Below are 13,266 nucleotides of genomic sequence, written 5' to 3'. Positions count from 1 at the left end.
GTCCAATGATTGTGTTTATGCAGATGACATTATGCCAAATCTACATATTCCGTGGTAGTTGACCTGCATCTTCCTGTCTTTTCCACTTGCCTCACCGCTCAGGATTCACACATCCATGTCTATAAGGAAACCTGTTCTTTCCTCCTGGTTGGTCTTACGGATGAAGAGATTTTGGGAAATCGTGGTTGGTGATTTTACAGAAGAGTTGTGGATCCAACAATTTCAAACACTCTCAGCATTTGAGGAGCTGTGATCCTGTTGGACCTCTTGTGGTGCATGTTTGCTAAATATGGCATTTGGATAGAAATCAAAAACCACCTCCTCCAAGCACAAAAACTTGTTTTTTTGATAAATGCCCACTTTTTTCAAAATATAGTGTTTCAATTACACAGATTTATTGCCGCAAACACATTCATCTTATCCATCCATCTATTTTCTAAACCTGTTTTTCCCTTTTGGAGTCTTGGGTCTGCCGGAGCCTATTCTGGCCAGACCTAAGGAGAATTTAGAGTAACCAATCAACCTATGAAGCTTATTTTTGGATGGTGGGACAAAGCCAGAGTCCCTGGAGAAAACCCATGCGTGCATGGAGAGAACATGCAAACTCCAAACATGAAAGACTACTATTAGTGGATCTGGTTCAGATCTCCCAGCTGGGACTTGAACCGAGGGCCTTCTTGCTTTGAGGCAAGAGTGCTAACCACTGAGCCACTGTGCAGCCCTTAGTGCTCCAATTTGTGCAATTTCATAGCCAATGGAAACAGAGCTATTGTTGCCATCCTGATCAGTTTGCTGGACTGTCGTTGGTCCTTGAGAAGAGGGCTCTTCCAGGTTTTTTGCTCCTCACCTTTTTTTGATCTCCTCTTCATACAGGCCACCTGTCTTCAACATTATTCAAGTTTGGAGTAGATTATATTCTTTTTTCCTCTTGTCAAGTCCTTGTTTTTTACATTTTTTGACTAAGCCTCCAGGCTTGGGCACTTTCATTGCATTTACTTTACTGAACCTTGGTTGCCTTAGGGATTACTACCCCATAGAGTTTGCTATTGGATACACCACCACCCAGACTGATCACCATTACCATGGATTACAAGAGGACTTCTTTTTGAAGAATTAATTCTCTCATCTGGAATATTGGCACTTCTTCATTTCTGGTTTCGCTTTCTTGACTCTCTCTTGCTACTTCATGGAAACACAGGGAGTAAGAGTTACTGCTATTGTACAGTTTCTGTAGAATCTGACTCAATATTAACTCCATTCACCCTCCAGTGTTGCCTGCCAGCAGCAGTCAGTGTCAGCCAAATTTATGCCAAGCAGAACCCAACTAAGACTGAGCTTTCTGCAGTTTATCTCTCCCTGTGCTCACCAGAAGGACTTACCTTGTCTCTTTCATCTCCAGTCACTGGAAGATTCACTTGTATCGGCATGCCTTCAACTGATGCTGTGTTCTTCTGTTCAACTCCTCCGAATTTTAATTAAAAGTTTAACCCTCACACTCCTGAGTCTGCCTTTTCTGCGTCTTGTTGTGTGGCTTGTGGCTTGTTGTGTAGAGCTGCACACACATCTCCACACACTTACAGTAAGTATCCATCATTCAGGATGCATGTGATGTGAACTGACAGCAAAACACTCAGGGTTTCCAGGGATATTTGGGCCAGTGAGCTGCTCTGGTTGAAAGCAGGGCAGTCCTTCTACAGAATGTTAGAGCAGTGTCCTGGAAATGCCACCTGCTCTCCAAAAAAAAACAATATGACCCTTTTGAAATGACTGACACATGTCACGGCCGTTTATAGACTTTAATAGATTACCTGTGATGTAAAGGGGGAAAAAACTCTTGTAAAAATTGTAGCATTTTTAAAATAAGTGCTTTGTTTTTGCAAAAATGACACCTTTATTTTATGTAACCTTTGATATTTCTCCTGTTTATTTCAATCTACATGAGGGTTTGACTTATCTGAACCTGAACAAAGGTAACAGACAATTTTAGTCTGCAGCTCAACCATATTAGAGGTTATTTTCTACTGTGTACAGATGACTATTGTTTTCAAGTCAGAGGGAAAACAAAGGCATATTCAGACCACTTTCATTTTCCATCAAATGCCACAAAGCACCCAGGTTAGAAATTCTCCAAGGAATCTCTTCTAAAATTACAAATTGATTGAAAATAAAAAAAACAAAACCATTCTCCTTCGTAGATAAGCTGTGTAATAACACCACTTCATCCCAGAGTATCAGCTCAGCAGCATAGACACCATTCAGATCAACATAGGCATAATTAGGCAACAAGGAGCTTCTTTTTCATAACTCGTTCAAGGGGTTTCATTCCACTCCAGTTTCTCTTTGAGATAATGTCCTATTTAATTAGAAATTGGAGATATCATATTGTTTTTTAATGAGAAAAACACTTTAGCCGAACATGTGAAGCGTTAGACAATCGTGCACAAGACGGATAATGGCAGCCGGCGTGGGCTTAAGGGAGTCCCAAAGAATGGATTTTCTCTCTCTTCTGCTTTTTATTCCTTATTCTCTATTCTCAAAATGCTCTCCTTCAATATAGCCTAACATGGACGGAGGGAGCACTTTAGGTGCAAATTTTCTGCTGCGAATGAGGGAAAACCCCAGATTCACTCATTACCTGCCTTCCTTTAATATCCTTCCAATATGTTCTTATCTGGTCTGAGCTGCGTGGATACACACAGTGGCATAAAGTGCACACACACACATTTGTGTGTTGTTGTCTGTCTGTATGCTTATATTCAAAAAAGAAATGAAATGCAGATGTGTGTTCTGCTTGTGGATGCAGCACTAAGCCATGAAATCTATGTCTAATATGAACAGAAAGACCTGAAATGAGATGAAATTTTGAAGTTTAGGCCTCAAAATCCTATTTCCTATACATGTTTTATTGGACAAAAAAATGCAAAGGTGGATGTTTGACATATTATTCTTTTTAGATGTTAACTTCTCAACAAACCAAAAAAAAAACTTGATTGGAAGATGATCAGAGTGCGACTTTATGAAATTTATTCTGTGTCAGTGAGTCTAAACAGACACATTTTTGTTATCACTGTTTTGTTTTTCTTTAACCTTTTGCAAAAATCCTTTTCACTGTTAACCCACATTTTATTTAAATTAAGTTAATTCCCAGTTGTGAAATGAGAACTGTTGTTATTAAATCTAGATTTTAATATGAATTTTTAGCTTAAAGATGCACAAATGAAACTCAAAAATACGAGAGTGCACATCTTTAAATGCTGAAGGAGAACATTTACCGTTGATTGTATATGAATTGTATTGCTGACATGAGGTATTGATGCCGTTTCTATAATGGTAGGACTTCTGTCAGCATGTAAGAGTGCTTGCTGCTAATAGGAGCTGTGCTATCATCAGTGCTGCTGCCCACAGGCTCTAAAATGTCAATGACAGCATTGTGACTTGAATAAGAAATGGCCCTGTGAGGAGCATGGCTTGAGCCATCAAACTGTGATCACTTGTAGTTGCAGGCAGTGGATAGATAATGCAGGACAGCAGCTCCTGACAAGGTGCTGACAGATACCCAGCTTTGCTGCAGACCGCACTGCTACCATTCATCACTTCTCAGACACGGCTGTGCCACTGCTCAGCAAGCCAAAGAATTATGATGGACAAATGCCCTAGAAAAGGAAAAAAGAAATCATTTTTAACAATTACCGAAAACAGATTGATTGTGACCATCAAATATATTCCCCCAGCACATTCTGAAAGGCTTCTGCTGACCTAGATTGACACAGCAGGCCTGGCACCTGCTCCCTGATTTTTACATTTCAGGACAAGAAACTTATTTTAAGAGTTTCAATAGATATTACAGAAAAAAATATCTATCATAGACTAAATAATAACATTTATTTCTACATTAAAATATAAAAAGCTTTTGGATTTACAACGATATTTGGTTTTTAAAGTACAAGCAGAACATTTTTCAAGAGTTTTAAGGAAATAACACCAAATATATGTTCAGTAGTCTTCTCTTTTTGAAAGTTCACAAGAAATTAGAGCTGATTATGTATTACCTAAGAATTTTGACAAAACTTATCATTAAAGGCCCTCTCCGGTCATCTATTGATCTATTTTCAAAGCATTTCCAGTCGTCTTTAAATAATGATTATGCTGTTTTTAGTCAAAATCTAAGAACCTGTGCCCTTTTCTAGGACATAGATTCTGCAGAGCGGTAGTATTTCATTAGAAATTTGCCTCTGAGTTGTGGGTGGGACGGTTGGTGCAGAGCAACTCATTCCCCCACTTCCCATCACCCATTTGGTTACATGATCTCCCACTGGCTGTACGTACATGAATTTAGTCATGTACAAGTGGATGCATTATAATAGAGCAGAACAGAGAGCAAGAGGCTTTGCCCATTGTAAATTCTATATCTCAACTACAACTTGTTTTCATCTGCTCCTGATTCAAAACAATTTCATACAGAAATACTCAGAAATCCCATTTTAATCTTAAATTTCTGTATATATGTCCTCCATCATGAGAAAAATCCTCAAAAGGCATGTTAAAAACACAGAAAACACCATTTTCAATGATGAGGGTCTTTAATATGTTAATTTATTAAATTATTATTAGACTGAAAGTGCCAATTCTAACTATCATGCTTTGACATCACCTCTCCTATCCTGTTCAGGATTCACAAGCTAGAGTTAATCCATATCAATAATGGCTGAATTGTATTTTATCATGAAACAAACAAAATAATTCAGTCAAAAACTCACATGCACCAAAATGAAAATGCTAAACTTTGAAGAGAAATGTGAGTAAACTCTCACCTTTAAAGCTTAATCCAAAATCCAATGAGGTGTCATAAAATTATGCACTGGTAAAGAACCTTTAGATTTACCATAAATGGGTATGCACACAGATATTTGATGTTAGGTCATGAAGGTTGAGTGGAGAAAATTGGTAAAATTCTTTGTCTGCCAAGAACAAACATATTTTTACACATCAAGACCCCATTGCTTAATATTTGGCTAAATTTGGGGTAAGTTTTTGCTTCATGAAGATTTCTGGGAAGGCAAAAACGGATTCTCAGATTCATTATAACTCCAATTTTCTAGTGAAAAAAGCCCAAGAGAGGAGACAAAAAAGAAAAAATATGAATGTAAGATCAGGGCAGTCCTCCATGAGCTCCTGAATATTTAACTTATTGGTTAACATAATGGCTACTGGCATGAAATAGAAATGTTTTTTCATGAAAGAAACACTTCAATATTAAAGGAAATTTTCTTGAGAAAATTGATCTATTCTAAAAAAAATGTACTTTTTATGTATTTACATAATTTTGCTTATTTATGACATTCTTTCTGGCAGAGTTGCCTTTAACAATGGTCTTTTATTGGATGATTTTTTTTTTCTTTTTTTTTTTCTTTTTGTTTTTTACTATGAATTTGCTTGAATCCAAGACAATAAGAAGTTAAAATGACATAAATAAGTTCTATAGATTTTTTTTTTATCTTAAACTAAGTTTGAAAAAAAATGAAAGAAACATGACTGCAGGAGATAATGTCAAACTGTTTTTAAGTTTTATTTTCCTTTGCGTGCATACTCAATGCGCCTGACTTGTGTCCTCCTCCCCTCACTTCTCCAGCGACTCACACTGCCGGCCCTGTTAAGATTAGATTTGAATTTATGAAGATTGCCTCACCTGGTGCACTGCTCTAATCTATGCTGCTGTAGTAATTCAGGTTTAGGCCCTCATTTCCAATGCAGTCAAGAGGACCCGTATTTCACCATGACAATGTAATCACAGGTCCACATTAAAAAGTCATTATTGTTTAAAATCCTGGGCCTTACTTGAGAAAACATGGAGCCATATTTCCCATTCACATGGCTGTTTACCCAAGAACAGAGGGCCCTGTGATTTAAACACACGCTTACAATCTTATTGATCACTCAGTGGTTTTAACACACACCAGGAGGGGAGAGAAAAAGTCTGATGGGTCTTTTTGTGCTTTTTGTGCTGATTAGCAGGTAATCTTCATAACAAGCTTTGATCCCTGCAGATTAGTGAGGAGATAGACAGAAAGCTTGTTTTCACTGATAGCCTCGGTAAACTCTAATCCGTCTGCCCCTGCCTTACCATTTTACTAATAAATACAAGCATACTTTAGTGTTAGGTAGCAGGCTGTTCAATGAAATTTTAGGTGCATGTCGTTTAATTTTGGTTGGAAATAATAATAAAAAAATATGCTGTACAGTCTAAAGTGTGAGTCAATGATGCCACATGGAGAGAGCATGCCGACAAATGTTACAGATGTTTTTTTTTTGGTTCTGTGTATTTTTGTCAGAGTGGGACTCCTGTGTGTTTTGTGGATCTTTGTGTCTTTCTGTTCATTTCTTTCAGGTGTGGCTCCCCATTGGACCAAAGCTGATGAGGGAACTGCATGAAGAGAAGTTATCACTGATGAGTTGTACCACACTGATCTTTGACCACATAAAAAGAAGAAGAAAGTTGGGTTTAAAAATTGGAAAGAAAAAATAAACAAAAGTAAAGTATGGGGTCAAATCAGGATCATCTTAAAGTGAACGAAAAAACAGATTGAAAACTTGAAAAATTGAAGAAAAAAATAACTGAAGATTTGAAGAAAAAAAACAATGAAAAATTGAAAAGTAAAACAGTGAAAACTTGAAAAAGGCACACCTGTACAATAATCACACTGTCTAATCAGCACATTGATGTGGCACACCTGTGAGTTAGGATGGATTATCTGAATAAATTATTATGTATTATTAAATGAGAAATGCTTACAATCACATATTTTGACAAATTGGAGGCCAACTTTTAAAAGAAGTTGGCTTTTTGTGTTTGTAGAAAAATGTTTCAGATCTTTGAGTTCATTTCATGACAAATGGGAGCAAAAACAAAAGTCATTTTTTTAGTTCAGTATAACTTTTTGTGTGTAAACCCCACTGCCAAAATACAAAGACCGCAATCAAAATCACATTTTACACTTTTTGAATGACTAATTCTTGCAATCAAGCCAGATTAAAATGTTAGAAATGATTGTTAGACTGAGGTTTATAAATTCATTATTAGTGCATCACAACCTGTCTGAAGTATACCTCTCCTAAGGTTTCAGAAACAACATCACAGCTGCAAAGCTATTGTTAAATGCACTCTTTTGCCATTGTTTTATTGTTATCATTTGCAGTTGTTGTGAGGTTTTGCCACACGCTGACCTTATCAGGATGCATTTATTCATTGGTGAACCCTTATTGGTTTCCCTCTCCACACGCACTTTAATCATGATGATTTCAGTCAGGATCAATACTTCTTTTCATGTCTCTCACATCTCTTCTTTTTCCAGATCAATACAGTGGTGATGTGTAGTTCTGCCACCCAAACTCTTCTGCTCCCATCATTTAGCTTTTGTTTGTTTCAACTCAAATGTCAAGTGCTTTCCACACAGATTTCTCTCAATAATTTATTAAAAATGTGCAACAGTGTTTTGTTGCTCCTGATACGTTTAAATCAATTTGAATGAAAACCTCTGCCCTCGATATTGAAATGTATTATTTAAGCAATAAACAACCATGCAGTTTTTATGAAAAGCCTATCTAACTCCAAATCAATTGGGATTGCAGAGGCTTTGTTAGCACTAAAGCTTTGTTTTCCTCTAGATTTATGATCATTGCAGGGAGTTGGCAGGACCTGTGTGATTACTGCTTACACACTGATTTATACCTCACTTTTAATTATCTTATGGGGCCCGCAGCTTGCCTGTGCCAATGTGCCTCCTCTTTTGGAACCCTGTGCAGAAAACAAAAGGAACCATTTCAGGTTTCATCCCACCTATTCCCTCTGTGTCTGAGGATCAGGATTTGGACACGGAAATTTGGCAGCATCCCACTCCTCCCCGGAGCAAAGCGGATATTTCTGACATTTTTCTGATGGCGGTTTTCAGTGTTTATTCCTCACGATCAAAGCAGAGCAGTTTTTGTCCTCTTATTGTGTACTGATTACAGCTGGTACTGCTTTGTTTTTATTTTTATCTTTTAGTTCAAGTGTACTCTCTTAGTTTTTGTACATTGGAGACTGAAAGTTTTTGTTTACACTGTGGTTATATTGTGGGTTCAAAACTTCCTAACAATTTAAAAACCATCCTAGTAAAGTAAACCCTAACCCCTATCCTAATCTTTAAGTCTAATCATCTTTTGTTCTATTGTAAAAGTGTTCCTAGTGGTCTTAAAACCATGATCATGCTGTTTTTAGCCAAAAAACATTTGTGGTCGCTGAAGTGAGATGTGAAAAGAAATAATGCACCCCACTATCAAAAATTGCAACTTTTATTTTAATTTAATTAATATTTGTGCTCCATCATCAGAAATATCACACAAGAACATGTTAAAAAACCCCAAAACAATTTTCCTCTGAGTGGGTCTTTAAGCCGGCTGTCACTGATAGCAAAATATCTGGGAATCTAATACTATTACTGGGATACTAATCACAAAAATGTTCTAAGTAGTTTAAGTTTAGTGTTTTCTGTTGTTTTTCTAATTGTTCACACCTGGTTTTAGTTCATCTGGCTGTTACAATTTAGTTAATTATTCCCTGAGGTGCACTTAAGCTCCCAGTAAAAAGAATCTTCCTACTTGTTTGTTTCTTCACCACTTTTTTTTTTTACTTTTTATTTGACTTTTTGGTTCAGCTTAAAAATATATATTTCAATTTCAAACTGACTTCTTGCCTCTGGTTCTTCTCCATGTGAGTCCTCCAATTATCTTCCAACATGAGAGAATCATTAAAATAGACTGAATAGCTGTTAAATGTGTTAATCTGTCAATAAAAAAATAATAGCCAAGTACTTCAAAAAGATCATTAAAGTTTTATCTAAGTAAAAGCACCAACAAACCTGAAAAAGAGAGTTTGGCTGAATGCTGCCGCCCACAAATCACAGAAATTTATTGAGTTTTCTTAATTGTCTCAATCTTTTCATAAAAAAATAATAGTATGTGAGCAAATTAACACTGTCCAAGTCTTTTGCTTTTCTCTGATCAACCCAAAATCTGGCAGGTATTTAGTGGTCTGAGCTAAAGGTTGAGGGCATGAAGGAGCTGCAGATGTCACCGTGATGGATGAGTTTTCTTATTGTTTTTCTCCAACGACTGGATTAGCAGCTGATGAGAGGGCAACATGTCTGCAGCCAAACGCTTATGCCAGACTTACCGACTGACTGTAAGTCAATGCATCACTGCCAAACACAAGTTACATTTCTAACTGCTGTGATAAACACAGTAATCCCCCCTCAGAGAGAAAAGCAGGAGACTTTATGGAGCCGGAGCAGTCAAATCCGCCTGTGTTCAAATGTAAAAGGGACGCTTGATCTTGAAACTAATGTCCTTCAAACACACTTTATCTTTTCTTATGCAGGGAAAAAGTGCAGACTTGCAGCAAATACACATATTAAGCCGCTCTGCTCTCTCAGGCTCATTTTTTTTTTTTTTTCCACATTCTTCCTCTTGCCCTGGCGGCCCACTTTTATTTGCTCGGTTGTGTTTTCTCTGGCGGTTAAACTGAGGGATGGACTGGGGGGGGCTTGTCAGGCTTTTATCTCCTGCCCTGACTCATTTTCATTTCCTCTTTGAAGCGGAGGACAAAGCAACCGCTCGTGCCATTATTTTGCCAGCGACGGGACGATTTTACTGTAGAATCCCATAACATATTATCCTGCGTAAGTCATGCCATTGTTTACCAAAGACGTTGCGGCATTACTGGACTTAGAGATATGACTGCTCAGGAGTTTTATAGACTATTACAGTGAGAGCACTGTAGCTCATGATGACCACAGAGGAATGGCATCCATCTACCCCACACCAGGGGATTTTAATAATGCATAAATGTGATTACAGAAGGAAAATTGTTTGTCTTATGACATTTTATGTAACTTCCTAACGAGAGAGCATGCCGTCTTGTAGCATTACTTCCCTCAGCAGAATTCGTAGTTTACGATTCCTGCAGTTCATTACTCCCACTGATGCATATTGAAGCTGCAACATTACACTTATATTTACAACATGGAAACTATTGTCACAGGTAATAAAGAGGGGAAGCTCGGACATTACCAAAAGCAGGGTGATTAGTTCCCCCATGCATTGAAGTCCTCATGTAGCTGCTGGTGTCCGGGTTTTGAGAGATAAAAGCAGAATATGTGGCCGAGGAAATTCCCCGCAGCATCATAAAGATAAGGGACTGACCTTTATCGGTACACAAACACACACTTCTTTGGATGGATGAATTTTATAGTCGAAATCACAAAAAAACTACACTTCTACTTTTGTCATTGCTATATAGGTGGAATTAATGGATATGAAAACATGTCGGAACAACATATGTTTAACAGATTTTCATTAAGTATCATACAACAGAAGTTGTGTTAGATTAGTGTAAATTTATGCAGGTTTTTCCACTTTTATTTGCAAACTTTGTCCAAATTTAGCTCTTTTTTTTTTTTTTTGAATGTCAGGAAATCCAATTAACCCAACAGGTGTGGCAAGTGCAGCGTTGGGTGTATCGCAGCAGGTGGAGGCCTTTTTCCTCCCCTCTTGTCTTGTTTTTTCTTCTCTCCTGCTGAAGCCCTGGAGCGGGAATATCCAACTGAACTCACTGGGAAGCTTATTTGCAATTAGATTTGTTTTATTAGCCTCATTTCTCTGCACCAGCATCTGTGGCTTCTGCTGCTGCTGCTGGAAGCAACTACGTTTAAAGTAAATTTTCTTTGTTCTATTTTTTTTCTTTAAAGTGCAAACCAACTGTGTGTCTCTGCCAGTATGTTTGTGCATCTGACAGTTCACATCCAGAGGCCACGATTCTCTGGGGGGGACTCGTAGGAAATTATACTTTGCTCTGAAATCATTCTTTCTGAGTCGGTTGATCTGCCCACTTTCACGGCAACAAACCACCACCGCCACCTCTGCTCGTGACACACTTACTCCACCACTATATGCTGCCAAAATCTTATATCGACCCAGTTCTGGAGAAACCATTTCATTTTTCATTCTTGTCCGAGACTTGGAGTAATGGGCTCCTCACACTCCACATGGTTTCATCCTCCATACACGTTCAAGCGCAATATTTGTCGGCTCTCTGTGACCTCAGACAATGGGTGCAATTATGACAGGCCTGATGCCCCACTGAACTGCACTGCCAGAATGCTTTTAGCTGCCCTCCACTTCATGTTCCCCGTGGAGTTAACCCTCTCCAGCCCTGATTGAATTCTAATCATGACAGTCTGGGAGTAAAAATAGATTTAACAATTTGCTGCCTCCACAGTTTTATGTTCTGCAACGCTTATGAGTCCAAATGACTCCATGTTTTAGGAAGAGTATGGATGCATTTTTTTTTACTTTGCCTTAAGGAATGATGTGCTAGAATGTCTTATAGCAAAACAAATCAAGAAAGAAATGAAGAAATTTGTGCTAACTGCCCTTTAAATGTCATCCTTGATCTTAGCTTTTTAAATGTCTTTATTTCTTACAAAGATTTTAAAAGTAGATGTGTTTAAGGAAGCAGCTGCCACCAGTTTATATTTGGTAAAGCAACACTTCAGGAAAAAGGGTAAAATTTGCTACATTTTTCACTTTTTGAGACCCTTTTAGACCACTTCCAACAAATTCATTTTTTTCCATTTCACAATTTATTAAGTGAAAAAAATATAACAATCATCTGTCATGTCTACATACTGTATGTGTTGGGATTGCATTTAAAATCTTCTTTTTGAGCATCCAGAACCCCCAGGTGTTCTAATGAGCTGTGCTGCAGTGGTTAAACGTTCTGGGTTCAAGAAAAGGAATTAATCCATATCCAAGTGATCTTTACTTTCATATTTTTGAGCAAAATACTGTTTGCCGCTCAAGTTTTCTTATAGAAAGTTATAATTTCAGTAAGGAAACGTAAAAAAACTGTCATTCATTCCAAAGTGTAACTGGTTATGAAAGGTAAATAAAAAATGTATGGGGTGTAAAACTTAATCATGAATCAAATCATAACGGATCAGGACTTGAACAAACTTGAACAATATCTTAAATGGCTAAAAACAAGGTTTTAAATCTTTAAAAATATAGTTATTTTTCAATATATTCCTCATAAATGTGGCACCATTCAAAACAATCATAAAAAGGCTTTTAGAAGTATTACTACAACAAAACACAAATGTGCTTCTATGTTATGCTGAACAGAGAGATAGGAAAAATAAAGAGATATAATGCTCAAACCATCACGCTTCACCAATACAGGACAGAAAAACGGTTGAGATACATCATCAGTAATAAAACCACCATTGCAAGGTAATTATCATAGATTTTTTTTTACAGTATGACCAGCGTACTTCTCCTGGAGGGGAATCTGTCAGCTGTTTGATGAATTTTGCTTTTTATTGGCCCTCAGTAAAACACTTCCTTACTATCTTATATGTAATACAATAGCCTGGCTACATTTCCAAGGAAACCTGCAATAAAAAAATAAGCGTATCAGCAGCTGCATACTAATGTAATGTGCAGTCTATTGCTGATTATACGGTATGTAGGCATGTTGTCTGACGACACATCTTCTGCTTTACATTGTAAAACAGTTGCTGACATGCAGCTTTTTTAAAACCAATGTTTTATATCAACATAATTTCAAAGATGAAGCGTTGTAAAACCACTAAACAAAAAAGTGGTATTTTAGGGTGTATGAGAGGTAAAAGGAACATAATTGAATCAGCTTTACTTCAGCTGGATTTGTAACTCTCACAGGTTTGAGCTCTCTGTGCTTCTGTCACAATGAGCCATGGCTGAGCAGGTGGGATTGTCCCACCACCGAGATGTGTGCATCAGGAAGCTGTAAATCCTCCACTGCCTCCATTTGTTTATGCCTCCTGTTTCCTGCCAAACAAACTAGCAGATTTCCCATGAGAGCTCCTGACTCCCCCCCCCCACGCAAAGTCCTCAGCGGACATGCTTTACGGGAGGCAGAGCCAGATGAAAACAGTTAAAACGCCATTTTTTTTAAAAGGTGCGTTTGTGTGGAAGGGGGGAGCAGGATTAGATTCAGCTCAATTATCTGCACAAAAACGCGAGGATGTGCTGTAAATCAGCATGCCGATCACTCCCGTCATCCTGTTCTCAGTAAACACTCTGATTCATTTCACCGACAAGCAGTTCTGCTCAAATTTGAATTTAATCCATCTTTTTATTTATGCATCAAAACAGGGGCGGGTGGCAAATCAGCAAAACTGGAAAGGAGAC

This window comes from Oryzias melastigma, linkage group LG22 (assembly GCF_002922805.2).
Source record: "Oryzias melastigma strain HK-1 linkage group LG22, ASM292280v2, whole genome shotgun sequence".
NCBI classification, from domain to species: Eukaryota; Metazoa; Chordata; class Actinopteri; order Beloniformes; family Adrianichthyidae; genus Oryzias; species Oryzias melastigma.
The sequence above is the reverse complement of the archived record's forward strand: the minus strand, read 5'-3'. Positions refer to the sequence as shown.